Raw genomic sequence first — 16,275 nt, forward strand, 5'->3', positions numbered from 1 at the left:
TGGATATATTTAATTTTTAATGTAGTATAGCAAAAAAATATGTTGTCGAAAAATTTGTTTGCTATTTTTTTGTAAGTTATTCTTTTATTTTCCTTTATTTTCTTCTCCTTCACTGATTCTTGATCCTGAGTTCTTTGGTTCGCTTAGTTTTATAGTGCTTAGGTGCCGCTGTGGGACCCATTACTAACCCGTGCCGCCCGCACCCACATGTCCTTTTTTTTTTTTCATTTTCAACTTTTTTTTTCGTTTTCGAGTTTTTTTTTTGTTTACAATGTCATGTCGTGGTGCTTTGTTAGAGTGGTGTGACCACCCTGACTATACCATTTTGGTAATTAGATTTTTAGTTGTATTATTTTAGAATTTTTAAATTTTTTTTATACTTATTTGGTAAAAAACCCAAGAAATTAAAAGTTTGTAAGAGATTAAAATAATATTTAATTTACCCATTCTTTACTAATCAAGGAGAGGCTTTTGAAGAAATTGAAAAGGCCTTTCAACTTGAAAAATGAGTTTAGGGTAATTGAAGGTTTTGGGTTTAAATAAAAGAAGAGAATAAAAGGACTTTTGTTTCTTACTTGAAAATGTAATTGTATTTTTCCTTTTACTAATAATTGTTGTTTTCAATTAAACATACATTTCAAGTTAAGAATTTTATATATTTTTATATTTTTGTCTTTTATAATAAATAATATATATTTTCAAAGTTTTAAAATTATAATTATTTTGAATTTGAACTAAATTGATAAAAATATAAATATTGAGGGTTAAATTTATTAATTTTTAAAAAAATTAGAATCAAATTAACATAATATGTAAAATATTAAAAGTTAAATTTATTATTATACTAATCAAAAGACTATCACATCAATATTCTATTTGGCGACCAAAGACATTTAATAGTAAAAAGAATAAAATTGGAGTGATAAGATAACAAATATTTTAAATAGATAACCAAAATAGGAATGCAGGTAAAATGGGGTGACTAAATAGGTAGTTTATCCAAAATAAAATATCCGGAGATGGAGATGGAGATGAAATGCACTACTACCATTGCACAAGAAAAACAGAGATAAATGTGGGGTTTGAACACGTGGTAGGTCCAAAACTGTCGACAATAATAAAAGTGGGGATTGGGGAAAACTTTGGTTTTACTTCCCATGAAAATCAAGATTTATCTTAATTGCTATCATGGTTACTTTTTGTTTTTCTTTTCCTTTAAAAGTTTAGGTGAGCAGAATACTCGTATTTTTATTATTAATTGGAGTTAATTGTAAATATAAGAGAATATGAATTTAAGTGTATTAAAATATATTATTCTTTTATTTATAATTGAATAAGTTATAGATAATTTTAAGTATTATATAAATATATATATATATATATATATAATCAAAATTTATAATAAAATTATTAAAAAATTTAATTTAACTCCTGCTATATTTTAGAACGAGATACAGCCCACAATTAATAGGTACATATTTGTATGAATTGAGCTGCATCAAACTAAAAATGGAAAACGCATCAGATTAAATTCTTCAAATTCTAAGAATTCCAAGTTATTGTTATTTATTAAATAATGATCCAAATTAAAGGAAAAATAAAAGAAGAGGATAATGGTAAAAATTCTCCACATACTTTAATAAATCTTTCAATGTAATATCTATATTTTAATTTGCTCAATGTAGTAATTGAACTTTTTATTCTATCTATTAATCTAATACTTCCCTTAACGGTGTTAATTTTTAATAAAATTGACACGTGAATTATGACTATGATAAAATATCTTAATTTTTTCAATAACTAATTTATAAGTAAATATTAGAATGCTGATTTATAAAAAGGTTGTGCCAGAATTTGTGCCAGCAATAACAACCACAACAGATTTGCAACATTGCTTTAGCTGGCAACTTTTTACCAAGATTTTATAACTTCTATTATTAGGCAGCAAAAACATGTTGATATAAGATATTTTAAGCAAGTTTTGAAATACTTATCTCTGACAAGGTAAGTGGAAATGCAACAGAAGAATCCAAAAGGTACGAAGATTATGTCCATCAAGGCATGGGGTTGGAGATAAGGATGGATAAGCCCGTTTTTTAATAGTGTTGGAAACAATAATTTTAGGACTATAATTTTGACATGAGATTCCGTAAAATTAATTATTTAATATTTATGAGTCAAATAAAATATTATATTAAATTTTTATTTAATAATTTTACCAATTAAACAAATAGTTAAGAAGTGGTTTGTCTCTAAAATAAAATGGTTTTAAAAAAAAGGTATTAGAATCTCGTTTTTATAAATCGAGCCCGTAAATATTTTTAATAAATATTTATAGAGTTACTATATAGCTATATTAAATTCCAGTCCAGTAATTTTATAATTTGATTAGTTAATTAAAGAAAAAGATTAAATCGTAAAAGCGCAAAAATCAATCGCTATTGATATTTGAGTGCTAAGTCATATTTATAAGCTAATGGAAGGGATTTAAAAGACAATTTATAGTGGCTGGTTTTGGTATGTAAATTAAGTAAGTTTTGCTAATTATTAAATTATTAAAATAATTAAAGTTTTAATTATAATAAAATAAAAGAAGAAAATAAGCTTCATCTCTTTCATTCTTTTCATTTTCCAAAGTCGAACCACCATTAGAGGACTTTGAAGCTTCAGCTTTAATTTTCTTCTTGCATGTAAGTGATTTTCCTACTCGTTTCTTATAGTTTTTATATTTTTGAGATCTTTGTAACTAGGTTCAGCTAACCTGTATCTCTGTTTTCAAAACTACTAAAAGATTTTGAATTTTTCCATTAATGAATTTTAGTTTCTTTTGATGTTAAATGAAAGATTTATAATCTTGATTATTGTTTAAGACTATGTAAAAAAAATTAGATTTGAACCTGGGGACTAATATAAAAATTTGTAAAATTCGGCCTGTTGAAGTGTAAATTTTCGAATGATTAAAGGCTATATAGGGGTGCTGTTAAATTTGGTTATGGATATTAGGGGTTAAATGTAAAAATTTTAATAGTTTCAGCTTTAGAGACTAGATTGAAAGAAATGTAAAAGTTTAGGAAAAATATGTAAAAAAATAAAAACTTAAGAGTCACATGCATAGAATTGAGTTTGAATATGTATTTGAATTTGATAAATTGAATTTAATAATTATAGATCAAGAATTGGATCGTATAGAGGATAATAGGTGAATTAAGAAGATTACGGATTAGTCTCTACAAATCAATCGTTAGCGTATCTTTGGTAAGTTCATAAGGTTTAATCAGGTATAATTTGTAATATTATGTTGTTTTCTGAGTTGTGGTATGTTAACTAATGTACATAAATATGTTTATTTGAGTTGTTACAAATTGGTATAAGATGAGCAAGTGAATTGAATTGTAAAAGGCTATATGGTTACTTGAATTGAACACGGATGAACATATGACAGGATAAAATTGGCATGCCAATATGTTATATTGCACACGGTACGGGATTGACTTGTGATGAGATGTTGATTATTGACTTGTTACTATCCACTGAATATATTGAAGTCCAGCATATGTTGTGGACTATCATGTTATATTTACAGTGATTCTGGTGTGTTGCTGGGGGCAGATGTAAAGCCTTTAGGCTTGGCACTTAGTGCCCAGGTGTGTTCTCAGTGGGTTTGGCTCAGTTGAGCATTCTGGTGTATTCTGAATGGATAACCATTATCCGTATATGTTATACCATTCATCGGGCCAAATTTTTAATGGCTAAATAATTTAATGATGATAGGTGACTGATATTTATTTATGATTTCTTGTGAAAGACTTTTACATGTATTTATGGTTTCCGATACTTTATCATGACTTGATAATGGTTGATAATGTATAAATGAGGTGATTAAATGACTTTTATTTATGAAACTCACTTGTTGAATGGCTGTGATTGATAGGGTTAATGTTAGCTCTTGATTTTGTTAATTATAAAACTGTGGTTATACGGTAAGTTATAACATTTCACCTTGTAAACTTATTAAGCTTGTAAAAGCTTACTCGTGTTGTTTTCATGATTTCTTGTAGATCTTGTTTTGTAGAACCGGACAACCAGATTAAGTGAAAGACAATACTATCCAGCTATCTTCATTTGACTTTGAAAATATTTACTTTGGAATATGTGACATGTAATAGGAGTAAATTGTAATTTGTATATAAGTGTTCATTATAAGTGGTATATTTTGTACTTGTTTATAAGTTGATTGTTTTTGGCTAATAATGTGGTTGATCATTACTTGATTTAGATATTTGAATGTGATATTGAAATTGATATGTGGTGGATTTAACTTGATCACATGAAATGTAAAAGGTTTATTTTGTATTTATGTCGAATACATATTCCTATGTGTTAATATTTGGTTGATGTAAAGCTGTTTAAACTTGGTTTTAGATCACTTATGTATGTGCCTTTTGTGTTGGAATGAAGTGTGCATATAACCTTGGTATTTGGTTAGTTGATATAAATCATTTGGAAATGTTTGAATTATGGTAGGATTTAATATGAATAGATAGAATAAAATGGTAAGTTGGTATGTGCTTTTATGTATGAACTCATAAGTTTGTGTTAGGATTTGATATGATTTATGAATAAGTTTGTTAATTGAATTGTGGTGTCAATGAAGGCACATTGGTTAAACACTTAGGTTGGATGATTTTAGCATGTTTCAGGCTTGTTTAAGTGTGTTTTGAATAGGTTTAATTGTTGGTAAATGAGTTGCTTGATGTTTAAGCAAGCACATTTTGGTAAGCTTGCATTTGAAGAAAAAATTAAGGGCACATGTCCTGGGTCTTAGGCTGTCACACGGTCGTGTGCTGCACATAGTCTCTTTACATAGCCGTGTGTTTCAAGTCAGTTTGTCACAAAGTCTAGGACACAGTCGTGTGACCCAACATCAATTTGAACACGGTGTAGTACACAGCTTGTGACACAGCCGTGTGAGAGTATTTCAATTGTTACACGGTCTGGCACATGACTTACAACACGACCATGTGAAATTATTTTGAAAGTTACATGGTCAGTCACATGGTTGGCCACATGGACATGTCCCTGTGCCATACGACCTAGGCTTTGTCACACGGTTGTGTGACCCCTATTTTCAAAATTTTCTAATTTTACTAAAATTTTTAGTTTTTTTTTCAATTAGTCTTTGATTGTTCCTAAATTATTTTTAAGGCTTTGTAAGTCTGGTTTAAGGTCAATAATCATATTTATGCTATGAATGACTTTAGAATTTGATTATTTGTTATTTAATTTGATATTTGAATGGTTAAATGTTAGTAATTGTTATGATATGTGTCGTAATACTACGTAACCCTAATTCGGCGATGAATATGAGTTAGGGGTGTTACAGATGATATTTCAAAGCTGAAGATAATTGTGAGAATGCTTGTTGAGTTTTGAGTTGGTTATTTAATTGAAGATGTGTTGTCGACTTATATGCTTGAAAGTATATAATGTTACACTCATATGTTCAACTTAGGAACTATTTTTGAGAATGATTGTCATCTTTGAATGACTAAGTTTGCCCATTGGTGATTGGGATAGTAGGTTGAGAGAACTACATTTTGACGTAGAAAGGTAAGGTTGCAACTTGTGAGTGTTGGGCTTGGGCTTAAATAATTTTTCTTTTTATTATGGATATCATAGTGATTTAGTTCTATGGATGTGCAAGTTTTGTCATTGTTGTGTTGGATCTGGTGCCCTAAAGTGTAGTTTTTTCATCTATTTACACTTGTATTTTTCGAATAAATTGACTTAATAATAATATTAGTTAATTACATTAATATCCACTGCATATTATTCTCAATGTTTTTGCACGCAAAGAAAAATAAAAGCTAATACTGGCTCACTTATTATCTAATGTTTAAACTTGTAACACCCCTTACCCGTATCCAACGCCGGGACAGGGTTCAAGGTGTTACTGGACTAAAACATAAACATTCGTACAAAGCTACGCCATGAAATTTCAGCCAAATCAAAACCATTTATACACAAGCATATTGTCCCTTATACGGGCACACGAGGCCCAAAACATATATTGGGGTTGATTCAGGACTAAACCGAGAACTTTCGGAACTTATATAACACTTAGGAAATTTTCTTATTTTGGAGGTTTGCATGCCCGTGTGGGTAGGCCATGTGGTCTCACACACCCGTATGGCTTGGGACATGCCCTTGTCCTCAGCCAATGTAACTCTTTTTTGATGACATCATCAATCGAAATAGGGTCACACGCCGTTGTGCTAGGTCGTGTCCTTCACACGACTGAGACACATGTAAACTGAAAAATATATAGGATTTTTCCTGTATAATTCATCACCTTTTTACTTAAAGTTGTTGTTAAAACCAAGTAATTGCTTAATGAATTAATGAAATATATGAAAATATGAAATTGGGACAAAGAAATTATTAAAATGTGATTTTATGCTTTATTATATAGTTTTCATGCAGAAAATGACTTCTTTTATATTAATTTGAGCATATTATATTTTCAAGTTATAAAGTGGGCCATGCATGATTAAATTAAATAATAAAATATAAGGTTATATTTAGTAATTTATTTTAATATGTTTCATTAACAAATTGGGTTTTAATTAATTAAGTAAATTGATTAATTAAAGTGGTTAAATTACATTCTTTGGTCCTCTAAATTATCTACTATTCTTTGATGTGTCCGAGAACTTTATGTTGATTACAAAACCATCCAAATGGAGGACCAAGTCAACCCAAAATTCAGCTACATGTGGATGTTCATAAATCAAATTTTGGTTTAATTACACAAGGTCCTTGAAGAGTTGAAGAAATCGGAGATTTACCCAGAGATTTGCAATTGACCGAGTCCTGATCCTGATGATGTTGTGGCACTTAAATCAAGCAAAAAATAGCCACATTTCCAGAAATCATGGCCGGCCGCCCTTTGATGAATTTGCAAAAGATGGACACTCCTATTTTTAACAAACTAGCTCCCTTGCCTCACCTATAAATAGGACCCCATTTCTCACTTTTCTAATGATCCCTCATCCCTCAATCATCCCTCACTCATTCATCATTCTCTCCTCTCTCAAATCTCTTAGCCCTCTATAAATATTTTTAGCAAATTAGCCTCTTAAAGAGCCCTTGGTTGGCCACCTCGGAGAGCCATCAGCAAAGGAGTGAAGCGAAGGAACGAAGGAGCCCTCATCAATCAGAGTCTTGGGTGACAACCACTTTGATTTGGGTTTAATCCTTCTCTTCTTTAACTTAATTCAAGAATGTTTGCTATGTGTTTACTGTTCTTGTTTACAACAATGATAGCTTAATTTTATTTAAGCTAGGATGATTATTTTTATTGAATAATATTTATTTGATTCATGCTTATAATGTTTGTGCCTCAATCGATCATGTTTTCAATTAAAATTAAGTCTGTATTTCATTTACACATGATTGAAATGCACCTGAATTAGCTGAGCGATCCTAACCAGATGATGGCTAATGGACACATAATTGAAATGTGTAAGCTCAATTTAGATCCTAACCCAATTAAATTGTAGGTTACATAACAACCCTAACCAGGCTCTGTTATCTGCATAGTTTTTAGATTTGTGTGATTAAACTATTTCAAACCTAACACATCCCTGTTACCTCACACGAATACTAAGAAACTCTTAGTAAATAAGGATCAGTAAAATGCGTATTTACTAAGTAAAGGATTCCGAAAGGACCTAATATGGTTTCCAAACTCATGAAAGATCGAGTTGCTATGGAATGTTTTTCTGAATATTGATAAGCATGATGATAATAATTTGAGTTGAATTAAAGTAATTGTCCTAGCTTATTTATGTTATAGTTGTTGCTTATTGTGTTAATTCTGCTAAAATCTATTTCATTCATATAGTTACATGTTAGGATAAATCACATTAGGGATCATTGCATTTAGTTTAATATTTTTAAATTATCACTTCTCAATTATATTGTTTTTACTTATCAAATTGTTAATATAATTTTACAAATTAATTGACTTAGCACAAATACAATCCCTGTGGAGACGATAACTCGATACTTACTTATTACTTGATAACGACTGTGTATATTTGCACAAACCCGAGCGTTACAAGTTTTTCGCGCCGTTGCTGAAAATTGTCAACTGTTGCCATAGACATTTTTTGTGAAATTATTTATTTTCAATTTGGTTATTTCTAACATTACTAAATTATTCTTTTTTAATTTTGTGATTTTATTTTTAGGTGTTTATGAGCATAGATCTGATTATCAATTTACTACCAGTAGACCTTGAAATTGAGTGAACTTTCAGATAAAGAAGACTTGAACAAACAGCTCAAAGATAGAACGAAATGGACCTTGGAAAACAGAATCAAGACCAAGGTAATGAAGCCAAACATGTACGAAATCCCATCTTCATTGCCGATGATAGGGATCAATGCATCAGACAACATGCTGTGCCGCTTTTCAATGAGTTAAATCTAGGAATTAGAAGGCCAAATATTGAGGCAACCCAATTCGAATTGAAACCAGTGATGTTTCAAATTTACAAACGGTGGGCCAATTTAGTGGTATGCCCACAGAAGATCCACATCTCCACCTTTGATTGTTTATAGAGGCGAGTGATTCATTCAAGATAGCCAGTGTGACTGAAGATGCACTGAGGTTGAAGTTGTTTCCGTACTCATCGCAAGATCAAGCACGAGCATAACTCAATTCATTGCCATCAAGTTCCATATCTACATGGCAAGAATTACCAGAGAAATTTTTGGTTAAGTATTTCCCGCCTAGCAAGAACGCTAAGTTGAAGAACAAGATCACAACTTTCTAACAATTGGATAACGAGTCTCTGTATGAGGCTTGGGAGCGATTTAATGAGTTACTTTGTAAGTGCCCTCATCATAGGTTTCCTCATTGTATCCAGTTGGAGACATTCTATAATGGTCTCAATGCACATACAAGATTGATGGTAGATGCTTCTACGAATGGTGCAATTTTGTCTAACTCTTATAATCAGGCTTATAAGATCATCGAGAGGATCGCGAGTAATAACTATCAATGGCCAACAAATCGAATAGCTTCAGGAAGACGAGTAGCTAGAGTTCATGAAGTTGATGCTCTCACTTCGTTATTAGCTCAGGTATCGTCTATTTCCTTTATGTTAAAGCAGTTTACCACTAATAGTGCTAATAATTTTGCAGCTTAGCCACCAAGTCCATTTGAAGTAGTTTCCTGTGTGTATTGTGAGGAAGGTCATTCTTTCGAGAATTACCCATTGAATCCCAAGTCAGTGTACTATGTGGGGAACCAACATCAAAATAGGAGTGGACAAGGGCCCTAGTCCAACTTTTGTAATCCTTCATGGCGTAATCATCCCAAATTTTCTTGGAGCAACCAAGGAAATGGACTAAACAACAACTTTATGCAGCATAGACCCAACCAATCTCAAGGGTTTAATCAGTAAGCTCCAAAACCAGCCCAAGCTGAATCATCAAATAGTTTGGAGAACTTGTTGAAAGCATACATGGAAAAGAATGACGCTTTGATCCAGAGCCAAGCAGTAACACTGAAAAATTTGGAAAACCAAATGGGTTAGTTAGCTACAGAGCTTCGTAATAGACAACAAGGAACATTGCCGAGCAATACTGAGAATCCAAGAAACTTAGGTAAAGAACATATCAAGGCAGTGAAATTGCGAAGTGGTAAAATTCTAAAACCCTGATTGATTGAGGTTAAAGACGAGCTTGTTGAAAAGGAGGAAAGTCAACCAATTGTTGGAATTCCTACACCAAATGAATCAAAATCTGCAAAGACTGACAAGGTAAATCCTAACTTAATGAATTCAGATACTCTAACATCTTCTTTGGATGCAGATTTACCTACTCAGAAAAGTTATCCAGTTCAATCGAAAGTTCCATCACCTCCATATTCGTAAAGATTGAAGCAACACAAGCAGAAACACTAGGTGTAATTCAAGAAGTTTTTGGATGTTTTGAAGTAATTACACATCAATATTCCATTGGTGGAGGATTTAGAACAAATGCTAAATTACGTGAAGTTTATAAAGGATAAATTATCTAAGAAGAAACGACTGAGTGAGTATAAGACTATCACCTTGACAAAGGAGTGCAGTGCGTTCCTGCAGAACAAGCTGCCACCAAAATTAAAGGATCCAGGAAGTTTTAAGATACCCTATAACATTGGTGAATCTGAATGTGGTAAAGCTTTGTGTGACTTAGGAGCGAGTATCAACTTGATGCCTAAGTCTATTTTCAAGATGCTAGGAATAGGAGAAGTAAGACCTACAACTGTGACACTTCAGCTAGCGGATCGATCTTTAGCATACCCCAAAAGAAAGATCGATGATGTTTTGGTAAGAGTCGATAAATTTAATTTTCCTGCTAATTTCATTATTCTAGATTTTGAAGCAGATAAGGAAGTGCCAATCATCCTTGGGAGACCTTTCCTAGCCACTGGAAGAACGTTAATTGATGTGCAGAAAGGCGAACTCACCATACGAGTTCAAGATGATCAGGTAAATTTTAACATTCTTAAAGCGATGAAATTTCCTAATCCGAAAAAAGAGTGTTTAGTTATGAAAGAGTTAGAAACCTTGATTTCTATGGAAATCAATTTTGAGGAAGATCCATTGGAGATAACCTTAGGGTTTGCCCCTTTGGAGGATGAAGAAAGTGAAGAAAACATGGTTCTGGTGGAAGCCAGTTCGAGAAATTTTATTCAATCCACACGGTTTGAATAGTTGGAGTTGGAAGTCAGAGAATTTGTGTAACCCAAATTGTCAATCGAAGAACCACCTACACTCAAACTAAAAGTATTTCCTTCTCATTTGAAATACCTTTATTTAGGTGACTGTTCCACTTTGCCTGTGATTATTTCAGCAGAACTAACAAAAGATCAAGAGGAGCAACAAATTGCTGTTCTAAAGAAATTTAAGAAAGCAATTGGTTGGACCATAGCTGATATTCGAGGTATAAGCCTTTCATTTTGCATGCTCAAAATTATTCTAGAAGAAGGTGAAAAAGCTCGAATTGATAGGCAAAGGAGGCTCAATCCTATTATGAAGGAAGTTGTGAGAAAAGGAGTGATCAAATGGTTAGATGCATGAATCATCTATCATATTTCAGATAGTTCATGAGTAAGTCTGATGCAGTGTGTGCCGAAGGAAGGTGGAATCACAATTGTTGAGAATAAGCGTAATGAATTGATCCCAACAAGAACTGTTACTGGTTGGAAGATTTGTGTTGTCTATAGAAAGCTAAATAAAGCCACTTAGAAGGACCATTTTTCGTTGCCTTTTATGTATCAGATGTTAGATCTACTGGCAGGTAATGAATTCTATTGGTTTTTAGATGGTTATTCGGGATATAACCAAATAGTTGTAGCCCCGGAAGACCAACATAAAACAACCTTTACTTGTCCGTACGGTACGTTTGCTTTTAGGTGAGTGCCTTTTGGTTTATGCAATGCACCTACAACATTTCAATGATGCATGATGGCAATATTCACTGATATGGTTGAAAATTTTGTTGAGGTTTTTATAGATGATTTTTCTATTTTTGGTAACACTTATGATATTTGTTTGAGTAATTTGGCTAAGGTACTGAAGAGATGCGAAGAGACAAATCTTGTCCTTAACTAGGAGAAATTCCATTTTATGGTTAAGGAAGGGATTGTCTTAGGGCATAGAATTTCAAAGAAAGGAATTGAAGTCGACAAAGTAAAGGTGGATGTAATAAAAAGATTACCGGCCCCAATGAATGTGAAAGGATTCAGAAGTTTCTTAGGCCATGCCGATTTTTACCGAAGGTTTATCAAAGATTTTTTGAAAATTTCTAAACTATTGTGTTTGTTATTAGAGAAAGATACAGTGTTCAATTTTAACAAAGCATGTTTTGAAGCTTTTGAAGAGCTGAAAAAGGGTTAATCTCAGCCTCAATAATCATTACACCCGATTGGAGCACACTTTTTGAGTTGATGTGCGATGCAAGTGATTATGCTGTTGGAGCTATGATAGGTCAAAGAAAAAATAAAGTGTTCCACCCCATTTACTATGCAAGTAGAACCTTGACGGGAGCCCAACTCAATTATACGGTAACTGAAAAGGAACTATTTGCTATAGTCTGTGCTTTTGACAAATTCTGCTCATATCTTAGAGGTACCAAAGTTACAGTATTTACTGACCATGTGGCCAATAAATACTTACTCACAAAGAAAAATGCCAAACCAAGGCTAATTCGTTGGATACTTTTACTCCAAGAATTTGACCTTGAGATCCAAGACAGAAAATGTGTTGAAAATCAAGTAGCTGATCATCTGTCGAGGTTGGAGCACGATGAGGTAACTCAATCACATGTGCCTATCGACAAGAATTTCCTAGATGAACACTTATTTAAGGTAAGTCAAATTCATGAAACACCTTGGTTTGCTGATTTTTCCAATTGCCTTGTATGTGGAATAATTTCTCAAGAAATGACATACCAACAAAGGAAGAAATTCCTTTATGATAGTCGGTATTATTTCTGAGAAGACTCGTTCTTGTTTAAACAGTGTGCAGATAATATAATCCAAAAGTGTGTAGTTGAAAGTGAGATTGCTAAGATCTTATATCATTGCCATTCATCTCCAAGTGGGGGACACTTTGGTGGTGCATGTACTATAGCTAAGGTTTTACAAGCAGGTTTCTTTTAGCCTACACTATTTAAAGATCTTATGCCTATGTGAAAAACTGTGATAGATGCCAAAGGAGTGGAAACATATCAAGGAGGAATGAAATGCCCTTAACAAATATTTTGGAGATTGAATTATTTGATGTAACACCCCGAACCCGAGACCGTCGCCGGAGTCGAACACGAGGTGTTAACAGACTTCAACCCACTTATTGAGAGTTTCCAGACAAGCTGCCAATCTGTGTACTAGTCGCTCTAAAATTCATAACTTGAGTTTTACAACTCGAAAATCAGTTTCGCAATTTTTCCCTGAAACTAGACTCATATTTCCATCTACATATTTTTTTCTAGAATTTTTGGTCGAGCCAATTAGTACAGTTTATTAGTTAAAGTCTCCCCTGTTGCAGGGATCAACTACACTGACCTTTGTGCGTTACGAATTGGATATCTCCCTGTACAGGGCTTAAATACTGATGACGTTTGTTTCTATAGAAACTAGACTCAGAGAGAAATCTACACATATATGGCATGACTCCTAATTATCTCTGGTTAATTTACAATGATTTTCCAAAGTCGGGACAGGGGATCCAGAAACCGTTCTGGCCCTGTTTCACAAGAACTTTAATATCTGTTAACTTATAACTCATATGACCATTTCGTTTCTTCCATATGAAAGTAGATTCATCAAGGTACATTTACATAATTTATTTACTATTTAATACTATTCCTACTATTTTTAGTGATTTTTCAATCTCACGTTACTGCTGCTGCCAGCACTTGTCACTAAAGCAACTATGCCTATTTCATGATTTCCCTTTGATCTAACTAGTGATTCATTATACATGTCACAAATCATGATCATGACTAGCCATACCAGAGGCTAATCATTATCCAACATCTCCCTACTACACTATTGCCATAACATGCATTTTAACACCAAAATAATCAACCATGGCATAAGGCATGGAAATCGAATTACCAAGACTTGTGACTTAACATTGGAGAACTAAATCCAACCGAGCATTTATGCCATTTTCGCATGGCTAAAAGTTTACATACCAAAGTTCAACAAAGCATATTAGCCTATACATGCCAAAATGTTCTCCTAAACCGACTACACAAAAAATACCAAAAGTTGCTAGCGGTGTGATGACTCAGATGACGATCACGAGCACGCAAAAAGGACGAGTCCGAGAAACCTAAAATGGCGACAAGCAAACACCGGGTGAGTATATAACTCAGTAAGCCATAAGCATTATATTGCCGTTCAGTAATAATATGCCATAAAAGAAGATAATTAATGCGGGATTAAAATCCTCCATCCACACCCAAACGGTACTATAATTCTTTAGGCATTTCGGTTTGGTCTCATACCAAGCCCTACTTGATATTTCATACATTACGCCATATGACATTGCATGCATTTATTTTGAGCATAATCACCACATAGATCAAGACTTACCAAACCAAAATTCCAAATATAAATAAAATGTCCATTCCTCATGAGCTCAAGGTGTTTACTCGCATCGCTGTCCATGATTGACTCGGTAAGGCCGCACATAGAACATGTACGTTTATTTGAGGATGTGCAATAAGCCCGCACACTTAGTGCTTAATAGTCGAACTCGCACACTTAGTGCTATATAATCAAACTTGCACACTTAGTGCTGTATAATTTGAACCCGCACACTTAGTGCCAATTTGTGATTATAAATGTTTACACCCGCACACTTAGTGCCGAAACCGATCATTCAATACATCTCACCTCTTTTCTTTCAATTCAATATTTTTATCACCACATACATACATGTTTATATATATTCTACCATTCCATTCAGCATCATTACTTGGACATTACGACCCTTTAAATTAGTACAAAATAAGTGCTTAATGACTTCCCTTATATCGGATGAAATGATTCCCAATCTACTACTCGATTATCTTTGCTTTGCCTTTGCTTGGTTCTCCCTCTTTGATGTCTTGATCTAAATGAATACATTTAGTAGTTTAATCTTCTTGCTGGATTTTTTTATGTGTATAATTTAATGGTTTTCACCCCATTTCACAACTATCTTTGTTCAAAATATCAAAATCTCAACCAACATTTGTTTAATGCTTCAAGGCTGAATGCATGGTCACCATTAAGCTAATCTAGTCTCAAGTATTTTAATCCTAACATACAACATCATGAATCAACTCAACCTTATAAGCCAATATTACTCCTACAATCGATTGTAAGGAGTTAACAAAGAAATTATATTTTCACAACATATACACCCATATGGCCGATTTTACCAAATCAAATTTAACCTTACTTATCTCAAATTTTCATTTCATACTATCATCCCCATGACATAGCAAGGTTTTGAATCATGGACTAATTTGAACTAAAACTAGCAACTAAGAACATGCATGAATCTCATGGCACCATATCAAACATACCTTAATCTAGATACAAGGATGGCCAACCTATTCCAAACCAACCATGAGCAAGGACCCCCTTTCTTCTCCCTTGAGATTTTCGCCAAAAGGATGAAAAAAAGATGAACAAAGCTTTTTTTTGTTTTCTTTCTCACTTGCACGGCAATGGGGAGGGAGGGAAAGCCTTCACACACACACTTTTTTTTTTATTACTCATGCACCTTATTTTATTTATTTCAACATAAAACACTCACCCAACATGTTTCATGACATGTCTTGCCCATGCTTCCTTGTCATGGCCGCCACTAGCACTTGGGGGAATTTTGACATGCAAGTCCTCCTTTTGACTACATGTACTATTAGGTCCTTATAAACTAGCCTATCATTTTTCAAAAGTGTCATACAAGTCCTACTAACTGAATTCACATGCAATCGACTAAACCGAAGCTTGAAATTTTCACACATTCGTAAATACATATTGTAACACCCCGAACCCGAGACCATCGCCGGTGTCGGACACGAGGGGTTAGCAAGCTAAGTTCACTTGTTTTGCCCATCCATTGGACATTTCCAGTCAGGCTGGAAAAACTGCATCACTGTCGCCTTAAAAATCATATCTCGAGTTTCAAAACTCGGAAACTGGTTTCGTAAATTTTCCCTGAATTTAGACTCATATATCCATCCATGGGTTTATTTCTAGAATTTTTGGTCGGGCCAATTGGTACAGTTTATTAGTTAAAGTCACCCATGTTACAGGGATCGACTGCTCTGACCTTCGCGCGGTATAACTTGAATATCTCTCTATGCAGGGCTTTAATGCTAGTGCCTTTTGTTTCTAATGAAACTAGACTCAAAATGGAATCTGTACATATAAGGTATGTCTCCTAATTCTTTTTGGATAATTTATAGTGAATTTTTAAAGTTGCGACAGGGAACCCAGAAACCATTCTGGCCCTGTCTCACAATAGCTTTAATATCTCTTAACCTGTAACTCCTATGACCATTTCGTTTCTTCCATAAGAAAATAGACTCATCAAGGTTCATTTACATAGCTTATTCACTATTTAATTCCATTCCTATGAATTTTGGTGATTTTTCACATTCACGCCACTGCAGCTGGCAGCATCTGTTTTTAAGGTAGGGCTTACCTATTTGG

At 33.3% G+C, this 16,275-nt stretch overlaps 1 non-coding gene across 1 annotated transcript; it reads right to left on the bottom strand.

The window, feature by feature from the left end:
• Positions 1-8,812: 8,812 nt before the first annotated feature.
• On the bottom strand, positions 8,813-8,919 carry LOC128291140 (small nucleolar RNA R71). Its single transcript, XR_008280916.1, has one exon. It is a non-coding gene; the product is annotated as a small nucleolar RNA R71 (small nucleolar RNA).
• Between the last annotated feature and the right edge of the window lie 7,356 nt (positions 8,920-16,275).

This window comes from Gossypium arboreum, chromosome 3, assembly GCF_025698485.1.
Source record: "Gossypium arboreum isolate Shixiya-1 chromosome 3, ASM2569848v2, whole genome shotgun sequence".
Lineage (NCBI taxonomy): Eukaryota > Viridiplantae > Streptophyta > Magnoliopsida > Malvales > Malvaceae > Gossypium > Gossypium arboreum.